The sequence below is a fragment of the Eschrichtius robustus genome, chromosome 10 (genome assembly GCF_028021215.1).
Source record: "Eschrichtius robustus isolate mEscRob2 chromosome 10, mEscRob2.pri, whole genome shotgun sequence".
NCBI lineage: Eukaryota > Metazoa > Chordata > Mammalia > Artiodactyla > Eschrichtiidae > Eschrichtius > Eschrichtius robustus.
The window spans coordinates 117,468,373-117,491,741 of NC_090833.1; the positions used below are offsets into that span (position 1 = coordinate 117,468,373).

The 23,369-nt window shown below is 51.9% G+C and overlaps 1 long non-coding RNA gene across 1 annotated transcript in view; it reads left to right on the plus strand.

The window, feature by feature from the left end:
• The first annotated feature begins 1,566 nt into the window (after positions 1-1,566).
• LOC137770691 (uncharacterized) overlaps positions 1,567-23,369 on the plus strand; it is a 46,234-nt gene continuing 24,431 nt past the window's right edge. The window contains exon 1 of the long non-coding RNA XR_011075208.1: positions 1,567-1,671. This is a non-coding gene — a long non-coding RNA (uncharacterized lncRNA). The remainder of the gene's footprint in view (positions 1,672-23,369) is intronic.

Here is a 23,369-nt window from a genome sequence, read left to right on the forward strand (position 1 = left end):
TGTTTAAGAAGGTAGATAAGGCCCAGAGATTATAGACTATTTTACGTGGTGGCTCTTGTGTGTTTCTGTGGTGGAATCTGAGTCGCCAGCGATGGGCGTGAAGCTTGCAGGGCAGCAGGTGTCTGGGGTGGGCTGCAGCCACTGGTCAGAATGCCCACCCCACGCACACGCTCCTCCGGGCACAAGGACGGCGTGTGTAGGCTGCGGGGCACGGGGTTTGGGCTCAGACTTCGGACGCGCAGACAGACGGCTGTGCGCTGCCTCATTCTCCAGGGGTGTGCGGGGCTGTGAGGGGGCTGCCGTGGAAGCTGGGCGGGGGGTTGTTCACAGGTCACAGAGAACGTGCAACCCCTCAACCCCTGTGTGGCTTGTGTCTTCTCAAAGAAGAGTCCTCTGCAAACCAAAAAGTGCAGATCAAACGGCCGAGAGGATTGTATGAGAGCGTGTTCCTAGGCAGGAAAAGGAAATCCCGGGATGCTGAAGAATCCACAGGTGCAGTTGAGAAATCCTCGGGATAATCTCAGAGGAATCGTGAAAAATAACAGAGTCCCAAGAGATGGGGAGATGGTAGTTGTAATTTTCAAAAAGAGAAAGAGGGCAGGTTCTATGAAGTTCTGATGAGTGGGCTTGATGTTGACTCTTGGCCAGCATCTTGAAGAACGTCTGCGAAGATGGTTTCCAAGCTCTTGTAGAGGGCATCAGTGACTCTGAAGAGCCAGCCCAGGTCCCGAAAAACGCACGGTGTCAGGCTGTTTTCACCTCCTTTTCCGACAGGACTGTCCGACTGGCAAACGTGTAAGGGAGGTTGGTGATGACACCCACAGTCCAGGAAGGACTCACTCCCAGGCCGTGAGGATGAGGGAAGAGGCAGGTCTCACTGGCTGCTTTTAGGTCAGAACAACAGAGACGGATTCTAGTTAGTTTAAGCAGAAAAGGGATTTTATTCAAGGATATAGAGCCGCTTACCGACTCTCGGGAAGGGCTAGACAGCCGGGTTTGGACGTCACACGTCAGAACCATATCCAGAAATCACGGGGCTGGTCCTGTGAGGACACAAGAGCTTGTCAACACCAGCCTGGGCATCACCTTTCCCACTGCCGACACCACGACCCTGGTGTCCCCAAGGGCATGAAGCTGTCCCCACCCTCTCGAGCTCCTGGGTCAAAGCTCAGCACGATGCTTCCAACCGCTGGGGCCCGGATCCCATGGCTGTACCCGAGCTGCAAAGGATGCTGGGTAAGCCAGCCGCTGGCATTTTCTGCCTTTCATTCTGGGAGGTGGTCTTGGCTCCCGAAAGACTCATAAGGTGGGTAATTGCCCCACATAGAAAAGGGCCTCAGATGATGACGGCCATAAAGCCTGGCTAATGTCCTGCTCCCAGGAGTTGAGGGAGAGGGTAATTGGGTAGGTTTATAAATGGTCGAAGGATCATAGGGTTGCTAATTAACCAATCCTTTTTAATCTAAAAGAAGGTTGTTATTGGCATACCGCAGGACTCTGCGTTTTTGTGCTACACAAGATTTTTTTTTTTTTTTAATCGGTGGCTTATTTTATCTGCAGGTGACACAGAACTAGAGTGGAATGCGAATACATTCAAGGGAAAAATCAGAATCACAAAAGGTCTCTGAAAGTCTGAATGAACCAGCCCATAGGACAGGACAAAGTCTATCAGTAAGTAAATGGCGGGCTCTGTTTTTGGGTTTTAAAAACCCAACCGCTCAAATGCGTAGTCGCTGCTAAGAAACAAGCCATTGTTTAATGTGGTTGCCAGGAAAGCTAATTAAACTCTAGGCCGCGTGAATGGACCACAGTGTTTAGAACAAAGCGGTCCCGCTCCGCACTGAGCGGCCACAGCTGAGCCCTGAGCACCACGGTCCGTGAGGGCCCGGCCGGTCGTAGATGCTCCCAGGGGCTCCGGGAAGGTGAGTGGGCTCAGCGCCGGGACAGGAAGAGGGGCCTTGGAGGGAGGGATACGAGAGGGGTCACCAGTCACCCAAAGAGTGTGCACATGGGAGAAGGGGAGATCTCGCCCACAGGGTGTCAGGGGCTGAAACTGAGGCCCAATCCAGCAAATTATAGCGCGTCCTCAGCAAAAGGAAGAAACCATTCTGTTGCAGGAAGGGGGACCCCTTCCAGGGCCTGAGAGTGGGCTCTTGTCTAACACTCGGATATGAACTGTCCGAGGAGACACACGTGCTGACAAAGCAGGAGACGTTATTGGGAAGGGGCGCCCGGCAGACAGCAGCGGGGTAAGGGAACCCAGGGGCACTGCTCTGCCACGTGGCTCTGTCTCTGGTTTTATGGTGATGGGGTTAGTTTCCGGGTTGTCTCTGGTCAATCACCTTGCTTGGCTCATATTTGGTCCAGCTCAGGGTACTTCCTGGTGGCACACGCATCTCAGCCACGATGGATTCCAACGAGGAGGATTCTGGGAGGTTGGCGGGACATATGGACTGGAGTCTCCTCTCTCCTTTTGACCCTTCCCGAATTCTTCCGGTCGGTGGTGGCTTGTTAGTTCCGCATTCCTTACCAGGACCTCCTGTTGAAAGAGAACTCACGCAAGCGGTTACTCCCCGGCCTGGCTGGGGCCGGCGGTTTCCGTCAGTGGTTCCCCAACAGTTCTGCCTGAGCTAGAAGAGTCTGGGGCAGGGGTGGGGTGGGGCGTGTCACACGTACCTGTCACTGGAGGTGTTCAGATGAGAGGTCGTGGCCAGCAGTAGAGGCGCTGCTGCGGGGCCTGCAGCTAAGCTTAGACTAAGTGAACGTCCAACTTTTTTTTAGCTTTAATATTTTTATTTAAACATTTTATTGAGATATAATTGACATATAACACCAAATTAGTGTCAGGTGTATAATGATACGATATACGTATATATTGTGAAGTGATCGCCACATTGTCGAGGTAACATCCTTTCCCATACAGTTACAGAATTTTTTTCCTGTGACGAGAACTTTTAAGATCTACTCTCTCTGCAACGTTCAACTCTGCGGTACTGTATTGCTAACTATAGTCAGCATGCTGTACACTATATCCCAGGGCTTAGTCACTTTATAACTGGAAGTTTGTACCTTCTGACCCCACTGTTGGCAACCGGTATTTGTCTCTCTCTGACTCATTTCACTGAGCTTAATGCCCTCCAAGTCCATCCATGTTGCTGCAAATGGCAGGATTTCCTTCTTTCTTGTGGCTGAGTAATATTCCATTGTGTGTATACACCACATCTTCCTTATCCATTTATTTATTGATGGACACTTAGGGAGCTCCCAAGTCTTGGCTCTTATAAATAGTGCTGCTATGAACCTAGAGGTGCATGTATCTTTTATAATTAGTGTTTTCCTTTTTTTCGGACAAGTACCCAGGAGTGGAATTTCTGGGTCAGATGGTAGTTCTATTTTTAGTTTTTTAAGGAACCTCCATACTGTTCTCCATAGTGGCTGTATCAGTTTACATTCCCACCAACAGTGCAGGAAGGTTCCCTTTTCTCCATACCCTCTTCAGCATTTGATATTTGTATTCTTTTTGATGATGGCCATTCTGACAGGTGTGAGGTGATACCTCACTGTGGTTTAGATGTGCATTTCCCTGATGATTACTGATGTGGAACATCTTTTCATGTGCCTGTTGGCCATCTGTATGTATGTCTTCTTTGGAAAAATGTCTATTCAGGTCTTCTGCCCATGTTCTAACTGGATTGTTTGTTTTTGCTATTGAGTTGTATGAGCTCTTTTGGAGAGTAACCCCTTACCAGATATATGGTTTGCAAATATTTACTCCCATTCAGTAGATTTCCTTTTCATTTTGTTGGTTTCCTTCGCTGTGCAGAAGCTTTTAGTTTGAGGTAGTCCCACTTGCTTATTTTTGCTTAGAACTTTCCATTTTGATTCTATTTTCTATGGAAATATCCGGCATTACGAAGGTAATATAAGTAGCTCTAATGTATGCATGAGCATTTTAAGAGATTTGATTTAGTCTCTGCTGAATACTTGAGCTGCACCCAACTTACAGTGGAGATGGGAGATAGCCTTGTTTTACCTGCGGGGTTGGTAATGCTTTCATTTCAGTTCCGCATGAATCGTGACAGTCACACCAGCCTGGAGCCGCACGAGGGGAGGGGGGTTGAGTGAAGAGAGTCCAAAGGAAGCAAACGAAGACGTTCAGCTTCAGGGCACTTGGAGAAGCACAGTCCGGGCCTCTCACCCACATTCCAGAAGAGAGACCACTCAGGCGACGAGCGAAGGGAATTGTGGTGCTCAAGCTGGTTGCTCCGGGTGGACGGGGAGGGGGTCCCGAGGGGCCCTGAGCACAGTGGATGCCACGTTGGGAGGACAGGGTAGCTCGTGCTTACATGGTCATTTTCTGCTTCCAAGATAACAGCAGGTGAAAGGGGGGAGAAACAAAGAAAAAGCAGACCCCATACCACTTACACAGTAAGTCCCCTACATACGAACGAGTTCCATTCTGAGAGCATGTTCGTAAGTCCAATTTGTTCATAAGTCCAGCAAAGTTAGCCTAGGTACCCAACTAACACAATCGGCTATATAGTACTGTACTATCATAGGTTTATAATACTTTTCACACAAGTAATACATAAAAAACAAACACAAAAAATAGAGAAACCCTTTTTAATCTTACAGTACAGTCCCTTGAAAAGTACAGTAGTCCAGTACAACAGCTGGCACACAGGGGCTGGCATTGAGGGAACAGGCAAGAAGAGTTACTGACTGGAGTGGGAGGTGGTAGAGTTGAAGGATGGTCAGCAATAGGAGACGGAGGGCGAGCTGCAGCGTCACTCACGCCTGACGTTGATGGCACAGGGTCTGGTTCCTTGCTGGAACCAGATGCCTATTTGCATCTTTGAAAGTTCGCAACTTGAAGGTTCGTATGTAGGGGACTTACTGTATTTATTACCTTAGATTAGGCCAGCATGGTGGGAACTGTGATGATGAGGATGGCAAGGCTAGCAGTGTTCGTGGCCTGTGACCTGTGTGAGAGACCACGTGTTTCTCGCTCCCGAATCCTTCCCCGAATTAGGGTCAGGAAGCGCCAAGGAGCGCTCTGATAGCAGCAGATTTCTGGAAGTTCAGAGTATGTCTGGTCCAGGTCCTGCTATTCCCACCCCAAAGTGTAGGCGAATCCTCAGCACACGAGGCGGCCTTTGTGATTGGACTCTTTGGGGGACATGGGGCCGGGGCAGGGATTTCCAGCGTGTACAGTGGGTTTCAAATGTATGGTGACACCTCAGATGTGCAAAACGGGCCTTTATTCCTCTGGAACTGCACCGAGTTTGCTGGTGAGGTGGTGAAAACCCAAACTTGGCCCTTGAGGGTAACAGACCCGCTTCTGGCCTAAAAGCCTCTTCTGGGCAATTCCTCGGTCAGTTCAGGATTTGAACTCGTTCGGGGCTGGTCTCCCTTGTCCTCTCCATCGCTGACCCTGGGGTGAGGCGTGTGCTTTCTGTGCTCCTGCCCCCAGCCCACCCCGTTGGAGACGTCTTGTCATCTTGCTCTCGGTGTCGGCCTTGGTCCCGTGCCTTCACCGCTGACCACCTCCACCCCGGCCGGGCTGCTCTCACCAACCCTTCCTCTCCCGCTGCCTTCCTCCCCCTCCCGAGGGGCTGTGACTTCCCCACTCGGAGAGAGAGCTGAGGGGGCTCAGATGGGTGGTCGGCCGCCACCCTCCATCAGTCCAGGCCTGCCCTCCCCGCGTCCCTGTAGGGCAGGCGGCCAGGACGGTGGAGACACAGGCCCCAGGCCCTCCGCCCTCACCCCGCGTTCTCTGCCCCCAGCCCGCAGACTCTGAGCGCCGGGGATGCGCCCCCCCCCCCCCCCCCCGCCCACGCCTCCTGTACGGCTCTCCCCCCACCTGCCTGTCTAGGCTCCGCCGCCGCCCCCTGTCCTGTGTACGAAATACTTTCACTGCTTTGTTTCTTGATGGGGAAATGACCTCGTACCGAGACCTGCATCCTTTAGAAGGTAGCACCTACTCTACGCTCTCCTCCTCCAAGGTTTTAGCATCATCGTGAAGCCAAGACCTTTTGAAACTCCAGGCCAACGCCCCACCTCTCTCTCTCTCTCTCTCTCTCTCTCTCATGCGCACGGCTAGCTTTGTCCAGTGTCTTCAGATTCACGTCGTAAATTATGACTCCGCTCAGCACCTCCTCTGATGGCCGTGTCCGGGCCGTGTCCTGAGCACATCAGCGCCGTCGGACCCACGGGTGGACAGCCAGTACCTCCCCGAGGTAAAGAACCTCAGCTTAAAATTTTAAAATGTTATTTTAATCTTCGAGAACCCCTATGCCTCCACGCCACATAAGTGAAGATGAAAACGTGTGAGTAAAAGGCAGGGTGACGTTGAGTCTGACTTGCCCCCGTCCTGGTGGAGCCCGGGTAAAGGAGAAGCGGGGTCCCTCGTGACCGCTCGGAGTACCTCACCTAGTCGGCGAGTGTTTCTCCGTTTCCAAACCTTCCCACAGAGGCAACAGGGAGATGACACTGCCGCCCCGCAGATCCAGTGGAGGCTCAGCCCACCTGCACTCCTGCGGTCGTCCGTAACGACCGGTTGGTTTGTAAGCTGGCACAGTGGTCGTGACTGCCCTGTCGCTTCTCGTCGGGAAGGCTTTTTACGTTTTAGAGGGAAGCTAGGTTTCTGTGCTTCGAGTCTGCCTGGGCCCATTAGGCGTTGTCTCGGATGTATTTACCGCAAGTGGCGTGTAGGGTGTCGCTGCCGGCCTCACAGCAGGGATCGCTGGGGGGCCGTTCCGACCCCAGGCCCTCCGTGTGCAGCTGTCCCCAGTGGTCCCCCACCTCTGGAGGCCACCTTCTCCCACGCCGCCAACCCCGCCACACCCCGTTGCCTGGGCCTTGTCAGCGCTGGTGGCATCTCAGCAGAGCTGACGGGCGTTTGGCGGGGTGTGCTGACGGCAGGGGCAGGCGGTGGCCTGGAGGACGGAGCTCCGGGGACACAGCTGGGGCCGCCTTCTCGGGAGGAGGGAGAGAGGAGAAAAAGCAGAGGGGATGACTTTCACGAGGAAGAGGGAGCGGCGTTGAATTCGGTGAACATTTAGACGATATTTAAGCATTTCGCCTGCGCTTCTCCACGGGACGTGGGGGGCAGAGGTGAAGCTTGAAGTTGACACGACCCAGGGGGCCTCTTTAAGGAGAAGAACACGGAGACACTGCTTGGGGAGAGATCCCCAGTGTTCTCCTTACTTGTTGCAGGTGATAAATCCTTTCTTCTCCTGACAATAAAAAAGAGCAAGAATGCAAAATTAGGTTACAAAATTAGTTATGACATAACGAGTGAAGAAATCACTGCAAATTATGTGTTTTTTAAAAGCTAACAAATAATACAAAATCACAAAATCCAGAAACATAATACAATATTTGAATTAACTAACTGGCTGCTATACTTCTATAAAACTTTTCCTCCCTACCTCCTTTGCCTGTATATTCTTTGGTCATGTTTTTAAATAAAAGATTGAATATCATTCAGTCTTTCCTCTGGCCTGGTTGGTTGAAGTGGATTTATGGATAGTTTGAACGTGTTGTTCTTGGTTAAAGCCATTTAAAATTCTGGGGTGATGTTAAATCTGGGATCATGTCTATCACATTCCCTTTAGTTTTTCTTATTTTAAAAGATTTTTTTGATGCAGACCATTTTTAAAGTCTTTATTGAATTTGTTACAGTATTGCTTCCGTTTTATGTTTTGGTTTTTTTGGCCACGCGGCATGTGGGATCTTAGCTCCCCGACCAGGGATCGAACCCTCACCCCCTGCATCGGAAGGCGAAGTCTTAACCACTGGACCGCCAGGGAAGTCCCTATCACGTTCCCTTTAAAGATAAGCTGTGGACTCGAGGAATCGCCCGCAGATTGGCTTCCGGCTCCCAGTGTTCTGACAGAGCTGTAGGATTGCGATCCGAGCACTTGGTGCCAGAAGCTGCAGTGCACGTCTACACTGCACGCAGAGCCGGGCCCTGCTCCTCCTCATCGTGAGGCCGGGCAAGTTGGCACAATGGGTGGTGGTTTTCCTGGAGGCCGTTCCTGCATCGGGCGACTGGCAGTGACTAACTGTCCACAGATGCGTCTGTGATCCAGGTGGATGCGCCCCTAACTCGGCGCCTGTGGTTGCAGCCCCAGAGGGCTCACGGCCACCTCGGCGCCACCTGACACGAGAGGCCCTTGAGTTAAACTCTCTTACGTTTGTACATTTTATTACTAACAGATACACGCACAGCCAGGGGCCTTCCTAGAACCTTGGAAGGAGCTGTGAGGCTGAGGGATTCTGAGGCTTCGGAGCAGCCGCATCTGAAGGGTGAACGGTGTTGGGCGTCAGGTCCTACCCAAGAAGGCTGCCCGGAAGACCACCCGCCTCAACGGCCAGTTCCGGGACTTGCTGACAGAGTCATTTTGAAGGAGGGGTGAGGTGTGGGGGATGAATGCAGCACGAGTGGCAACTTGGGGGGGGCTCTGCAGGCTCTCAGACCGCCCCCACCAATGCCCACCAGCAGAGTCCAGCGCCCCGAGCAGACACAGCCCCATCGTGATGAGTTTTAGGAAGGTAAGCAGCGTCTCTGCCTCCTTAGCTTTCTGGATATTCAAGTGATGTGCTTTTTGTTGTCACTGTTTCTCTTCTGTGCTGTTCCTGCCGTGAGTGGGTGGCCGAGCGTCAGGGTGAGGGTCGTCTGTGGACTGAGATGGGGGGAGCGCGCTGTGGCACACCTGGACCGCGGTCCCTGCCACCCAGGGCGCAGGAGGAGGGGCAGTGCGTGGGCTGGGAGCCACCAGGGCAGCATGCAGCTGAGGAGCTAGCTCTTCCTGCTCGGGCGGGAGTTACTCTGCCCAGACCGCCCACGTGTTTCACGGCTGCTCCCCGGGACGGACGGACGCCCTGGAGACCCTGGATCAACAACGGCTTCTTGTGGAGCAGAGACACCAGCTTCACGGCCACCTTAGGAGCCGCGGAGGGGCATCACAGGAAGGACACAGGACAGCGTGTGGGCTGCCCTCCTGCCTCCGACTCAGAAGGAAGAAGCCACACCGTCCTGGGGCCAGTCATCAAGGCCGGAGTGATGACAGAACGTCGGGACGAACAGTGAGTGTGTGTGGTTATGAAGTGATGCTCGTCCTGTTACTGCCGGGTCTGCGCGCTGTGACCAGGGCTGTTTCCGAAACGCCCTTCTATTCAACGCATCAGGATTTGAGGAGTGATGCTTGGGTCATTATCTTTTTTTTTTTTTTTTTTAGCAATTCAGTCTTTCTGTTTTTTGTTTGTTTGTTTGTTTTTATTTATTTATGGCTGTGTTGGGTCTTCGTTTCTGTGCGAGGGCTTTCTGTAGTTGCGGCGCGCGGGGGCCGCTCTTCATCGCGGTGCGCGGGCCTCTCACTATCGCGGCCTCTCTTGTTGCGGAGCACAGGCTCCAGACGCGCAGGCTCAGTAGTTGTGGCTCACGGGCCTAGTTGCTCCGTGGCATGTGGGATCTTCCCAGCCCAGGGCTCGAACCCGTGTCCCCTGCATTGGCAGGCAGATTCTCAACCACTGCGGCACCAGGGAAGCCCTGGGTCATTATCTTTTTTCTTCCCCGTCCCTCTTCTCTCTTTCCTCTGAATTGCTGCCAAAGCGACTTGAATTGTATAACTTAGAGCCGGGAGCTCGGTAGGGGTGGGGAGCGGTTTGTATCCAGATGAGCCGAATGTGGAGGAAACTCAAGAAAATGTGGGTAACCTTCAGGTGTGGACCCCACGCACCTAGCCCACGTTAGCTGGTGTTGGCCGAGGGTAGAACTCAAGGGAAGGAGGGTTGGTTCAAGTTAGAAAGGCTCTGGTTTCTGTTTGATGCAAAACAAATCATGCCGTTTTCAAGTCCTGTGACACTCAAAGGTTTAACCAGCATTTACACCGTGCTGTATGGGGTCGGAAGCACAGATGCCAACGCGGGGCCTTTGAAGACAACACATGTCTGTAAATGATGCCTGCCCTTTGGGTGTTCCACCTGTGGTTGCTTTTCTTTCTATTATCTTGTTTAATATTAATTTTGTTACGGCATCCTCTTTTTTTTCCCCCTTTTTTTAAATTGAAGTATAGTTGATTTACAATGTTGTGTTTCAGGTGTACAGCAAAGTGATTCAGTTATACATATACGTATATTCATTCTTTTTCAGATTCTTTTCCCATATAGGTTATTACAGAATGTTGAGTAGAGTTCCCTGTGCTATACAATAGGACCTTGTTGGTTATCTATTTTATATATAGTAGTATGTATACGTTAATCCCAAACTCCTAATCTATCCCTCCCCCTGTCCCACATTTCCCCTTTGGTAACCATAATTTTGTTTTTGAAATCTGTGAGTCTGTCTCTGTTATGTAAATAAGTTCATTTGTATCATTTTTAAAGTAGATTCCACATATGAGTGTTATCATATGATATTTGTCTGAGTTACTTCACTTATATGATAATCTTTAGGTCCATCCATGTTGCTACAAATGGCATTATTTCGTCCTTTTTTATGGCTGCATAATATTCCATTGTGTGTATGTATGTGTGTGTATGTGTGTGTGTGTGTATATATATATATATATACATATTACCACATCTTCTTTAACCATTCCTCTGGATGCATGTATGTTTTCGAGCCATGGTTTTCTCTGGATATATGCCCAGGAGTGAGATTGCTGGATCATATGGTAGCTCTATTTTTAGTTTTTTAAGGAACCTCCACACTGTTCTCCTTAGTCGCTGTATCAACTTACACTCCCACCAACAGTATAGGAGGGTTCCCTTCTCTCCACACCCTCTCCAGCATTTTTTATTTATAGATTTTTTGATGATGGCCATTCTGAGCAGTGTGAGGTGATACGTCATTGTGGTTTCGATTTGCATTTCTCTAATAATTAGAGATGTTGAGCATCTTTTCATGTGCTTTTTTGGCCATCTGTATGTCTTCTTTGGAGAAATGTCTGTTTAGGTCTTCTGTCCATTTTTGGATTGGGTGGTTTGTTTGTTTTTTTGATGTAGAGCTGCATGAGCTGTTTGTATATTTTGGAGATTAATCCCTTGTCGGTCGCTTCATTTGGAAATGTTTTCTCCCATTCTGAGGGTTGTCTTTTATAACACTTCTTCTTTATCCATTCATCTGTCAGTGGACATTTAGGTTGCTTCTGTGTCTTGGCTATTGTAAATAGTGCTGCTATGAACATAGGGGAGCATGTATCTTTTCAAATTGTAGTTTTCGTCTTCTCTGGATACATGCCCAGGATAAGCATCCTCTTTTTGTCCCTCAAATGTATTTGCCAAAATGTATATTATGGGGACAAGAGGAGCATTGGATGATCGCAGTCTGCCTGGTTGGCATTGTTCCCCGATCTGTGGCCTTAGTTTAACCAGCAGCTGTGTCTGTGGCATCATAAACCTCATCCAGTGTAAGGGATAGATGCACATGAGGATATTCGGTATTTTTGAGCCGGAAAGCCCACAATACCAGATGCCTCAGTTGACAGCTAGGACCCAGCTCGTGCACTTCCTCGGGGCTGCGGGAGACGCCCCATTTCCTCTCTGCCTCGGGCTGTTTCCCTACACGTGCCCCCAAACAAGAGGCAACACCACCGCGGAGAGGACGACTGGTGTGCCTCGACTGACTGTCGTGTGGGCGTGTGGACCTGCTTTGCGCCCAGCAGGCCTCCGTGGCGACGGGCTGAGGCTCCAGCACTGTGCCTGCTGGACAGAGCCTGGCCGCAGAGAAGAGGACCTGGGCTCCTTACAGTTGTCCTTGAAGGAAAACACAGGGCCACGGGGCTCACAGGTGCCAGGGGAATGGGCCTGTGGCGGTGATGTTCCCGGTCCCTCGACTGGAAACAGAGCCCAGCCGCCAGGAGGCACTGCGACCCCGGGGTCCCAGGATGCTGGGAAGGAGGGATGCTCTCAGTATGACCTTTAGGATCTCTGACCTGGTCTTCTCCCACAGGAGGGTCTGGGGCTCCAGCACTCTGATGGAAACAAGCAGATTTTAGGAGGTCTGGTTTCGGGGGCGCTCCCAGAGCTGACTGTTCAGTCTTACTTGTTCCAGAAAGTCCTGGCAGCTTGGTGCAGGGAAGTCACCAGCACACACGCCTGGCTGTTGGTAAAGAGGGGCAGCTGGGGCCCCTCAGATGGCACAGCCCCAGGGGAGCAGGTGCGGGGCCCAGGGGACCTTTCTGGGGGTGGTTCCCGAGGGTGGGAGCTGTGGGCTGGATGCTGACTGCTTTCAGGGGTTTGAGAGCCAGAGGGAGCTCTGCTTTTGGTTTGTTGAAAGATACTTTATTGGGAGGATTTCCGCTCGGGGTCTGGCTGGAAGGACATGTCCGCTCTTTCCCCTCCCGCTTGCAGAAGTCTAAAGCCCACGGGGGGTCCCCAGGATCCGGTTCTTTCGGTGGTGTTGCCGCTGTATTTGGTCTTAAGAGCTGATGCGCTGGAGCCTTGCTGTCCCTGCACTGGGCCCACCACGTGGCTGGTGGTTATGATGCTGGCTTTCCAACACGGGCCTGAATGCACGAAGCCGGGGGCCCAGGAGGCGTCTGTCAGCTTTGGGAAATGCTGGATTTTCCAAAGCCTCAGTCGTAGACAGGCTTTTGTGACACTGCGGAGGAGGCTCTCGGCTTGTCCAAAGGAAGGAAGCAGAAGGCTGGAACGCTTTGGGGAGCTTGGAGGAACTGTCACGGGGGCGTCTCCCTGGTCACACAGCCCCGGAGGAGATAACGATCCCCAAGACTCACACCTTGGGTGTGTTTGCTGGGAAGGGCACCATGACAGCAAGTGACATGGTGGCCCTGTCCTGGGAACCGAGCCGAGCTCAGGGACACTGTGTGGCCTGGCTGACGAGGAAGTTCCTCTGTCACTGTGCTGGCTTCCACGTAATTGTCAAATTGGGAGTGTGTCATGGTGGGTCTGCGACTTCCCAGGCTGGCGGTGACCTCACAAGGACTGTTACAGACCCGTGGGACCCACAGCCAGCGGAGAGAATCGCTACCTCCCCCTCTGTCCCATGACCTCGAACGTTGTGGTCACCACCATGGCCTTTTGTTCTTGGAGGGGACAAGCACTTTGCAAAGTGGGGTCACTCTGTTGCTTCTGTAGGTCATCTTCCCAGACTTGCCTGATTCTCAGAATCTCAGTTTTTGGCTCTGTTTCGCATATCTGTTTTTTGAAGTGTTTTTTAAAAAATAGGATGAACTACTGTGTGTCAAGCATACAGAAGAGTGCAGAAAATAACATAATAGGGATCCAAGTATCCACCGTCCAGATTTAACAAATACTAGCATTTTGTCCCATCTGTATCAGACATTTTTAAAGTTGAATTTAGCATTAAATCCCCTGCATATCTATTTTTGGTAGATGGGAAGCATCGATAAGTTCAATTCTAGTTGGTTGCTGGCCATGCACAGAAGCTCCTCTGAGTCTCCAGATACTGGAAACTTTGTATGTTTGTGCAGAGCAGTACTGCCCCAGCCACGTGCCTTAAGCAGAAGGATTGTCCTAAAGACTGTCTCAGCACCTGGGCAAATTTTCTCCGACTTACACTGTGTACATTTTCTCCACCAGTTTGCTGTATGTTCACAGGGCTAACGCCCATCCCCACCAAATGCAAGAACCCTCTGGCTCCAAAGGTTCCAAGTGTGAAAAACTGCACCCAAACTGCTGAGTTTTGCCCCACTGAATAAGAAAGGATACTAAATATTTTCATAAAATTAAACAACCCTTTAAACAATGTTCAAAAACATTTTGATGTCCGCATGAGCCAAACTCCCGGAAAGCTAAGTGTTCATTCTCCTCCTGGGACAGAGGCTGGAGTATTCAGGCTTTACAGAGAGAGAGACATCTCTCCTAGAGTTCAGCCCTGAATCTCCAGTTCCGTACATTCTTACCAGCCTGTCCTGAGAATGCTTCGGACCTGAAAGGCTTGGAGACAGACTCGTGCTCTTTGTGCCTAATTATGCCATCTTTGCAGTTTCTCCGTGTTTCCATGAAAGGCACCGCTGTTCTTCCAGCCACACGATCCGGCCTCAAGTGCCTTGTCTGTCTCCTTTGTCCTCAGCATCCAGTATCTTTCCTCCAAGTGTTTCTCACTTCTGTCTACTCCTCCCCAATCCCCTTGCTGCTGTCCGAATTGGGGTATTTCTCCTCATGTGGTTTGGCTGATTCTGTCTTTTTGCTTTCCCCTTTCAGTCCAGTTTCAGTACCAGATTATCTTCTGTGCCGTTCTGCTCAAAATCATCCAGTGGTCCCCACAGCTGACCAAAGACCAGTTTTCTACCCAGAACCTCCCATGTTTTCCTCATCTTCTCTGTCCGCACGTACATGTCTCTCTGTGTCTCACGCGACATCCCACGAAGCCTCTGCCCAGTCACACAGCACTGCTTGCCCTCTCTGATCCTCTGAGTCTTCTTTGATTATTTCCTCTGCCTCAGTCTTCCTTTCCCTCCTTCATTAAACGAACCAACCCTCACGGGGCGTCTACTAGGAACCAGGTTATGTGAAACAACACCTACGCATACAGACCTTGCAACCTAGCAGAGAAAACAAAAGAATAAACAGGCAGTCAGCAAGCCAGGCTGTGCAGGAAGTACCACGGCAAGGAAGAACAGGGACACCAGACCCAGGCGTGGGGAGTCAGGGCAGGCTTCCCAGGGGAGAGGCACACAGAGGGTGAGTCGTTCTTTAGGATGGTTAGCGGGGGGAAGGGGAGGGGGACGGGAGGCAAGTAACTCGGCGACATGGCAACATTGGCTTGGAGGAAAGCTGGGGAGAAGCAGTGGGTTCTGGGCACGTCTCAGAGCGGGACCATCAGGACTTGCCATGGACGGATAGCGGGTGCAGGAGAGGTGAACAGATTCTGTTTTTGCAGCTGGAAGAAGGGAGTTGCTCTTTGCAGAGCCGGGGAGGACTCTGGGGAAGAGAGAGGTTCAGGCTTTGACATGCTGGTTTTAGTGCGGAATGATCTAGTAAGGTTTCAGTGAAAGAAGTCCGTTCAGTAAATACTTGAAGGAGATGAGGAAAGAAAACTTGGGTGTTTGGGGAGCACCGAGAAGATGCAGAGTCAGGCAGGCTCAGTCCAGTGGGGCCCACTGTCGTCCCTAAAAGATCCTCCATCTCCAGGGGCAGCAGCTGGTGCGCACTCATCCTGACACCCTCCCTCCAGTGGGGAGACTGTACCACGTCCACTGCAGTTGCTAAACAGTATTTGCTGGACGCATGAGAGGAAGGAATAAGCTTAATCCTTAAAGGAGACTGTTCCAACCGTCTTCCCTTCCAAGGAGGAGATCCTTGCCAAGATGCTGTACATCTGGGGAACAGGACCTGGAGGTCTGCACCCTCCGTCTCAGGGTTACCAGAGCCCCCTGCCATAGAATCAGCACGCACAGTGGTATAATGCACCTCTGGACCCTTCCCCAGACCTTCTCAAGCTGAATTCCTAGGGGAGGAGCTGGGACCTCTTGGTTAGAGACTCATTGAGTGATTCTTCTGAAACTACAATTTAAGAACTGCTGACCCTCCAGAAGATGACCGCTGTTGACACTTTTCCTTGGAGGCAGATAATTTCTAGCTGTGATGGGGTGAGTTACAGCCACTCTGCGATGTTATGGTACTCGGTACTCTGTGCTCATCGCCTCATCAAGCCGCCGCAGTTGAGTTGGAACCGGGCTGGCCCAGAGCCCCACGCGCTGTCCGGTGACAGCTTAGGCAAGCGAGGCCTTTTGCCAAATACCTCCCAGTCGAGCTCTGCAGCTTGAGAAGAAAAATACGAGAGAACACGTAAATGCCAGATCTCATTAAGCTGGGAGTTTTCAAACAATGACTACACATCTGTCTCACTCTCAACTATAATGAAGCAACAAGCTCGTTCCTTTCATACTGTCTGAGCCACAGTAAGGACTGAAAGTCACACGTTGACCTTGCACATCATGTTTAGCGAGACCGTTATGACCCGTCTTCAACACCAAGAAGAGGTCAGCTCCACGAGGGCGGTGGCTGCCCGCTTGGTGCCTACGACGCCTGGCACACAGTAGCCGCTCAGTCAGTATCTGGATGGATGGCACACGGTAGCCGCTCGGTCAGTATCTGGATGGATGGCACACAGTAGCCGCTCGGTCAACATCTGGATGGATGGCGCACTCGTCCCGCTTCCTGCTGTGAGGGCCAAGTGCTCACAAATCCCGTCTGTGGAGTTTCACTGTTACCTGTAGCTTCCACAGCCCTCGTCCCAGCAGTTCCCTACCCCTGTAGAAATCTGTGCAGTCTTCACTTCAGATGTAACTTTCTGCTGACCCCATAAAAAATTGGCAGGAATTCTCAGAAAGGATGATATTGTAGTTGTTCTTGCGGGGCTCCACGGAGGGATAAATTTCACATTATTCATGTTTCCAGATGGACTTTCAGTTCCCCAGGGCAGTCATTCCAGAACCTTTTCTCAGCCTTAAGTTTACTCCAAGAAATAAAACTAGTGATTTAGGGCTTGGTCGGTCCCACAAGAGGCTCCCCAGTTTTTGGTGCAGAGCCCGAAGTAGGGCAGAGGGAAAGGCAGCTGGGAGACAGGATGAGGGGCTGGTGCCCACAGGGGCCCCGTGGGTCAGGGAGACACTGCCTGCCCGGTCTCTGGAGGGTGAGGGCCTGGAGGGCAGGGGTCAGGCCAGAGATGGAATCGTCCGCGTGGTCAGGCAGTCCCAGAAGCTTGGAGCAGCAGTAGGCGGTTGATGCTGGCGCCCCGAGGCTGGAGTAGTTGTGGATCCGTCCCACCGTTCCCCGCAAATGGTATTCACACCCCAGGGCTAGTGTCCAAGGCTACTTAATTTAGCTGGTTGGGATGCTGTACTACCGAGGTTTAATCGTCGTATTTCTTGAGCTTTTACTAGGCTAACATATGAACTCTTTCAACAAATACTTATGTGTCAGCCTCTGTGCTGCGTGCTAAGGACACAGCTGTGAACAAGGATGGGAACTAAGGACCTCTGATCCGTGAATGCTTCTTCTTAGCCTCAGATTCAAGCCCTGGTCCCAGGCCTGTTGTTGTTTTCAAAGGGGCACATTCAGAGTCAGTGGATCAGAGTGAATTCTTCAGGAGTTCTCACGACGGGTCAGGGGGACCCCCTGTTCTAAGGATATAATGATCTAACGCGTGATTGAGAATCATCCCATCAGACACGCGCCAGGCGTTCGGCTCCTGTAAGGCTCGACGTTTCAGTGTGAGCTGACGGGATGGCCACTCCTGGTGCAGAGGGACCAGAGGGACCTGGCGGGAGGCTGCCTGGCCGGGGGCAAGGCCCCTGCTGGATGTGCCGCGCCCTCGCTCTGTGGCCCGGGCACCCTCGTGACCCAGCTGGACCCTCCCGGGGCTTCCTGCTGCAGGGGGAATACACCCCGTGTCTCACCGGGCTCTCCTCCCCGGGGTCTGCTCCTGCTCCGAGCCCTGGATTTCTCTAGAAGCTTCTTCTGGCCTCAGAGCTGGCCTGGAACCAGCTCTTCATCTTCCCGGGCTCAGCTGACACACCTCCCGGGAGGGGCCCGTCCAACCACCCATCTGAGGGCGCTCTGATCTTCATCATTAGCGTGTGCCCTACTCTTCAGAGCAGGCACTTCAAGAGGGTCGGCTCACTATTTGTTTGGTGACCTCGTCATTACCATCTCTCCCTGCTAGAATGTAGGTTCCTTGAGAACAGGAGAGTAAGTGGCACTCAGTAAATAATTAATGTGGATCACGTTTCCTACACGCCCGCCGGCTCTCTGGGGACGTCTGTAACTGTTGCCAGGTTGCCAAGGGCCGGACAGCACTTTTTTTTTTTTTTGGCTGCACCGTGCTGCTTTCAGGATCCTAGTTCCCCAACCAGGGATCGAACCCGGGCCACGACAGTGAGAGCGCCGAGTCCTAACCACGGGACCGCCAGGAAATTCCCCAGACAGCACTTTTGAAATCATATCTGGAAACACAGTATATGACCCAGAGCCTCAGCACCCAGGAGTAACCTAAGGCTTAAGGTCTTTTTGTTAAATGGAACTAAATTATCACCAGACCAGTAACTGGGAAAATGGCGTGTGACCCAAGAATCCCCCTGATGGGGCTGGACAGCGGCCCAGGAGGACGCTCTCACAGTGGCCACTCTTCACCCATGTTCCCTTTACTAGGACGGAGGCTACGGCAGAGCCCAGGGAGCTGGTGCCACCCAAAAAAGAAAGCCCCTCACAGGGGCAGGCTGGTTGAAATGCGATGGAGGGAGATGGTGCAGCCATCCTGCACTCCGTGTCACGTTGAGCCGGGGCGTTGGCAGGGCGGGGTCCTTCTGCAGCCCACATGGTAGCCGTGCTTGCTCAAGTGACAGCCTCTCTGTTGAAAACTGACAAGGAGAAAATTAAAGTCTCTCCTGTTTTCTGTGTCACTCAAATGCCCCATTGCTTGGTAGCTGGTTAAAATGCATAGTTCCCTTGTCAGGCTTTTAGCAGCTGTGAAGATCCAGTTAATGTAGGTCTCCCTGCCTTTGCTCTCTTGGCTAACTAGCTGGCCGTACTTGCTTTTCTTTTTGTATAAAGCTTTTCCTTCTGTCCCTTTGACAGCACAGTGTCAGAAACGATGTATTGTCTTCACAGATGTTCCGTGTTGCAGAGCATTTGCTCTTCAGTAAACATAGTGACGTGAAGGGACACGTTGCATGTGTCCAATCCTTTTAACGACTTAAGGTCCAAGATTGTTTCTTCTCAGTGGAATGACCATCGACAGAAAAGATTGGTCAACTACTAGCAATTTGAGAGTTTGCTAATCCTGCCAGAATGGGAAATTCTAAGTGTTTGGAAATAGATGTTTCCATCCGTCGAGATTCACTGGCAGATCCCGAACCAAGCAGTTCTGACTCGGGGAAAAGGAAGGCTGATTGCGCTTCAGCGTGTTTGTCACGCCTGGGAAACCCCTGGCGGTGGTGTCCTTTCTCCTCCTGGGGAGGAGAGTGGTCCAGCCTCAGAACTGGGGAGACGGGCAGTCTTGCTCTCACCCTCTCCTGCATCTCTTCTTGGTCCACAGCTGACGGGGACTTGCAGCTGAGAATCACTCACTGGCAGCTGCAGCCTCAGACCTTCTCCCTGCGTTGCTGGGAAATCGCCGAGAAGGCAACTCAGAGACTCCCAGCTGCACAGACGCTGCCTCAGGAGCACGCGGCCACCACCCTGCTCAGGGCTGAGAACCCGGAGCAGGATGTGAATTTCCCACCCAAACAAACCCAAGGGAGATCCCTCCTGAAGTCTGTAGGAAATTTGTTTCTGACCCACGGGTCACAAAATAGCTTGCTATGAATTTTGATTGGCTGCCTAGTCATTGCTAATTCATCTCTGACTTTGACAGAAAAAAAATTAAGTGTTAAAGAAATGAACTGGGGGCTTCCCTGGTGGCACAGTGGTTAAGAATCCTCCTGCCAATGCAGGGGACACGGGTTTGAGCCCTGGTCTGGGAAGATCCCACATGCTGCGGAGCGACTGAGCCCGTGCGCCACAACTACTGAGCCTGCGCTCTAGAGCCCGTGAGCCACAGCTCCTGAGCCTGTGCACCACAACTGCTGAAGCCCGTGTGCCTAGAGCCCATGCTCTGCAACAAGAGAAGCCACCACAGTGAGAAGCCCATGCATCGCAACCAAGAGTAGCCCCCACTTGCCACAACTAGAGAAAGCCCGCTCACAGCAGTGAAGACCCAATGCAGCCAAAAACAAATAAATAAATAAAAATAAAGAAATGAATTGAGCAGGAAAAGAATTTTTTTTTTAAACAAGCATGATCCTACAGCTGCTGGAAGTCTAGCAGAGGGGGTGGTAAATAAACCTAGGAAGCAGGGTGTGTTCATTTTCAGAACTTTCTGCTTGAAGAGGAGTCTGGAAAAGTGCGAGATTCATTCTGGACGATCAGTCTTCTATGCTGACAAGGGAGTGAACTGCTACGGCCAAAAACAGGCGAGACCAAATTCACGATGCTATGAGAGAAGGACACGTCAAACAAACCCAACAGCGACCTCCCTTGGGGTTGAGAAACTGAATCCCAGGTCGCCGGCCTACCCTCCCGTCCTCCTGGCTTCAGGGGAGCCGTCTTGGTTTTGTCCCCACTCATTCCTCTCATTTCGTCTTCCCCCTACTTTTTTCCTGACTTTTCTCTCCTCAAATATTTTCTCTCTTTCTGCTACTTGATATCTATTACCTATACACATTAAAATATAGTTCAGAATTCACAGTTGAATCATCACACATCCACACATCTGAAATGCAGTCGCGCATCCTTTCTGGGAATTTATGCTGCTTGACGGGCAATGTTGATCTGTCCTCTCCACCAGCATCCCGGCCACCCGGGCCCCTGCCTTCTTTCATTGTAAAGGTTAGAAAAGAATCTCTCAGCTTCCCAGCTTCTCTGGCAGCGACGTGGGGCCTGAGGGGTCTGGCTCCAGGGTAAACACCTGTCTGCGGTTTCTCAGGCCCGATATGGCCGTTAGAAAGGCTTTCCCTGGGAGACCTCGGGCGTGAGCCCTCCCCCACGAGACTGGTGCACGGCCGGGCTGCAGGGTCTAAAGGGAGCATCTCCCCCCCAGTCCGGTCCCTTTGCTCCGGCTCCCTGGAGAGTGAGACCTCCATGTCTGCACTGACCCAGCCTCTCCCCCAGTGGGAGGGAGGGGGGAGATCGGTGCTTGCAGCATTGCAGTGGGTGATTACAGGCTTCACTGTTGCTCCTGGTTGCTTTCCTTGGCTGCTTTTTAACCCCTGACAGCTCAGTGCTCTCTCCCAGCTCAGCTGAGCCCCTGACAGCCATGCCACACAATTTTGGGCAATTAAATGTAAGAGGAAGTCGGCCAGATGGTATATGAGAAAGCGTTTACATGCCTGTTCAGGCAGGCAGGGAGTTGGGGGTGGGAGACAAATGACATTCTGCCTTCATCCTGCCTAGAAGACAGATATGATTGCTGGTGAGGCAGCAGCCATTGTGTGAACATAACATGAGAAGCCCAGTCCTTAAAGATGCTGAGAAGAAAGGTCGAAGGAGCCTGCATTTTGATAACACAGCTGAGCCACTGCAAAGCCTCCAGATGCCTCTCCTGGTACTTCTTGTGCAAAGACCAGAAACTTCTATAATGATTTTAAAATGTATCCACAAACTCTTTGATTCTCTTCCTATCAGAAGGTAAAGGCTAATACCCTTCCCTTCAATTATGGGGCAGCTCTAGCTTCTTGCTCCTAATGGAACACAGCAAACAGGGTGTGGAGGCCAGGTTACAGAGGGTGATATGGCTGTCTCTCTGTCTCTGTCTCTCTCTCTTATGCCTTGGGGGCCCTTAGCAGACACATAGGATGTCCAGCTGACTGAAGCCGCCGTGCTAGAGAGACCACATTTTTTTTTACCATGAGCACGATCCTACTGCTGCTGACCATCTAAGGGAGGGGACGGTGAATACGCATCGGGGCTGGGGACACATAGTGGAAAGTTGAGAGCCAGGGTTTGGATTACTCAGGATTTAGCGTGAATCATTCTCGGGGGCCTGGGGAAGAGTAACGAAGGCTGCTAATTAGCCTGCTAAACAGTTCTCTGTGACTGGAGGCTGTTTGGTTGCTGAGGCAATTATCTCTTTATGATGTATGAACCTATTTACGTGATCCACGTGGGCATCCGTGACTGGTTAGCCCCGGAGCACGGGCCTGACATCTGGGCTAATAACACACTGTGGAGTCTGGTCCTGCTGCTTCCTTCTGTGCCCGGGTCGTCGGCCACCCCGTGGTACAAGGTGGCCGCCCAGTCTGGAAACAAAACTGTCTCGTTATGTAGTATTAATAAATTATTTATCATCTGTTTATCTGTGCTGCCAGAATTTGGTGGCCACCCTGCAGACATTCTGGGGGGTGTCTTTACCAAAACTCAGCGTTCCAGCCCTCAATCCATCCCACCTTCTCTGAGAAGTGCCCGCTCCATGTGGGTGGAGACTGTCACGTGACTCGCCTGCCAGCCTTGATGGCTGAGCAGGGGGTGGACCCTGGGTTCAGAGCAGGGCCACTTAGGGTCTGTGTCCCGGCAGGAGGGAGAGACAGCCGGTGGGTCACGCTTGTGGTGGGAACAGCCACAGAGGAGCTGGCTGGCTGTGCTTCCCCGTCCTCTGCCTTGTGGGGAGCTGGGCTCTGGACTTAGAGGAGGAAGCAGGAGAGCACGAGGAGGCCGAGGAGATGGCCCGAGGGGAACCTCCGGAAGGCAGATGCTCTCTGCTTCTCAACTGCGGCCCCTCCTGCAGCCTGGCTGCGCCCCTGCCTCAAGCTCCCGGGGACACTGCATCCTGGTCCCACGTGCCCCGGTGCCTGGGAGAGTCCAGTGGTTTCTGGTACTTGCCTCCAAAAACCCTCCGGAGCATAAGTAGCCTAACTTCAGCTGCAGGAGAGGAAAAATCATTTTCCCTCTGCCCCTCTGAGTTCTTTGCTGAGACTACTGGAAGAAAAGTCAGGCTGGCGAGCACCACAGACAGAAGTTTGGTGACATGTTTACCTCGTGCGTACTTGGCGGGTGCCCGGGGAGCATGAGTGACTGCCCCAGTGGCTTAGGAGTCGGGCTCAAGCACCAGGTTAAGAGGGAAAGGGAGGGGGCAGGACTCTGGGGGAGAGTAGATGATTTCTGGGAAAGATGAAAGGGCCCTTACAATGGGATGGGAGGGGTGATGGTTTGTGACAGAGTTCTCCCGGTGCAGTGTCGACTTCTAGTCACCTCCCCTGTGACAAGTCCGACTCCCTGGACTGATGAAACTCCCGGGGAGGGGATTTATGACAACTGAGGTCCTTCAGGGGAGGACCAGTGTCTGGCGCCAGATAAGGAGGTTCAGGGAAAGCCTCTAGCTGCGTCGCTGTTTTTCAGGTGCCTGCCTGCAGCTCAAAATAATCAACAAGTGGCACGTGCTGGGGCGGGGGGGCAGCATATTCTGCCGTCTCCCCAGGGGCTGCCATTCTCGAGGGTTAGGAAGGGACGCGTAGATAAGGACAAATCTGTTGTCACCGCGGTGGAAACGTTTAGGAGCACGCTCTCCCAGAAAGGCACCAACAGCACCATCTGTGAACACAAAGGGCCGTGCGTCTGTCCTGCTGAGCACGGGAAGTCCCTCTTTCTACTCCAAAACTGACCTTTTTTCGAATAGAAAAGAGCTTCCCTGAGGTGCTGGCAGAAGAATCTGCTCTTTGAAAAACAATGTCGAATGCTCACACTCCAGTAGATCATCACTAAGTGAACAGTTGTCCTCAGACACCCGTGGCTGAAGTGTCCCCACCAGGTACCGGCACTGCCCTTTACTAAAACGATCTCCACACAATATGAACCACAGAACGGCTTCCCCAGGCTTGATACTGCGTCCAGTACCCCAA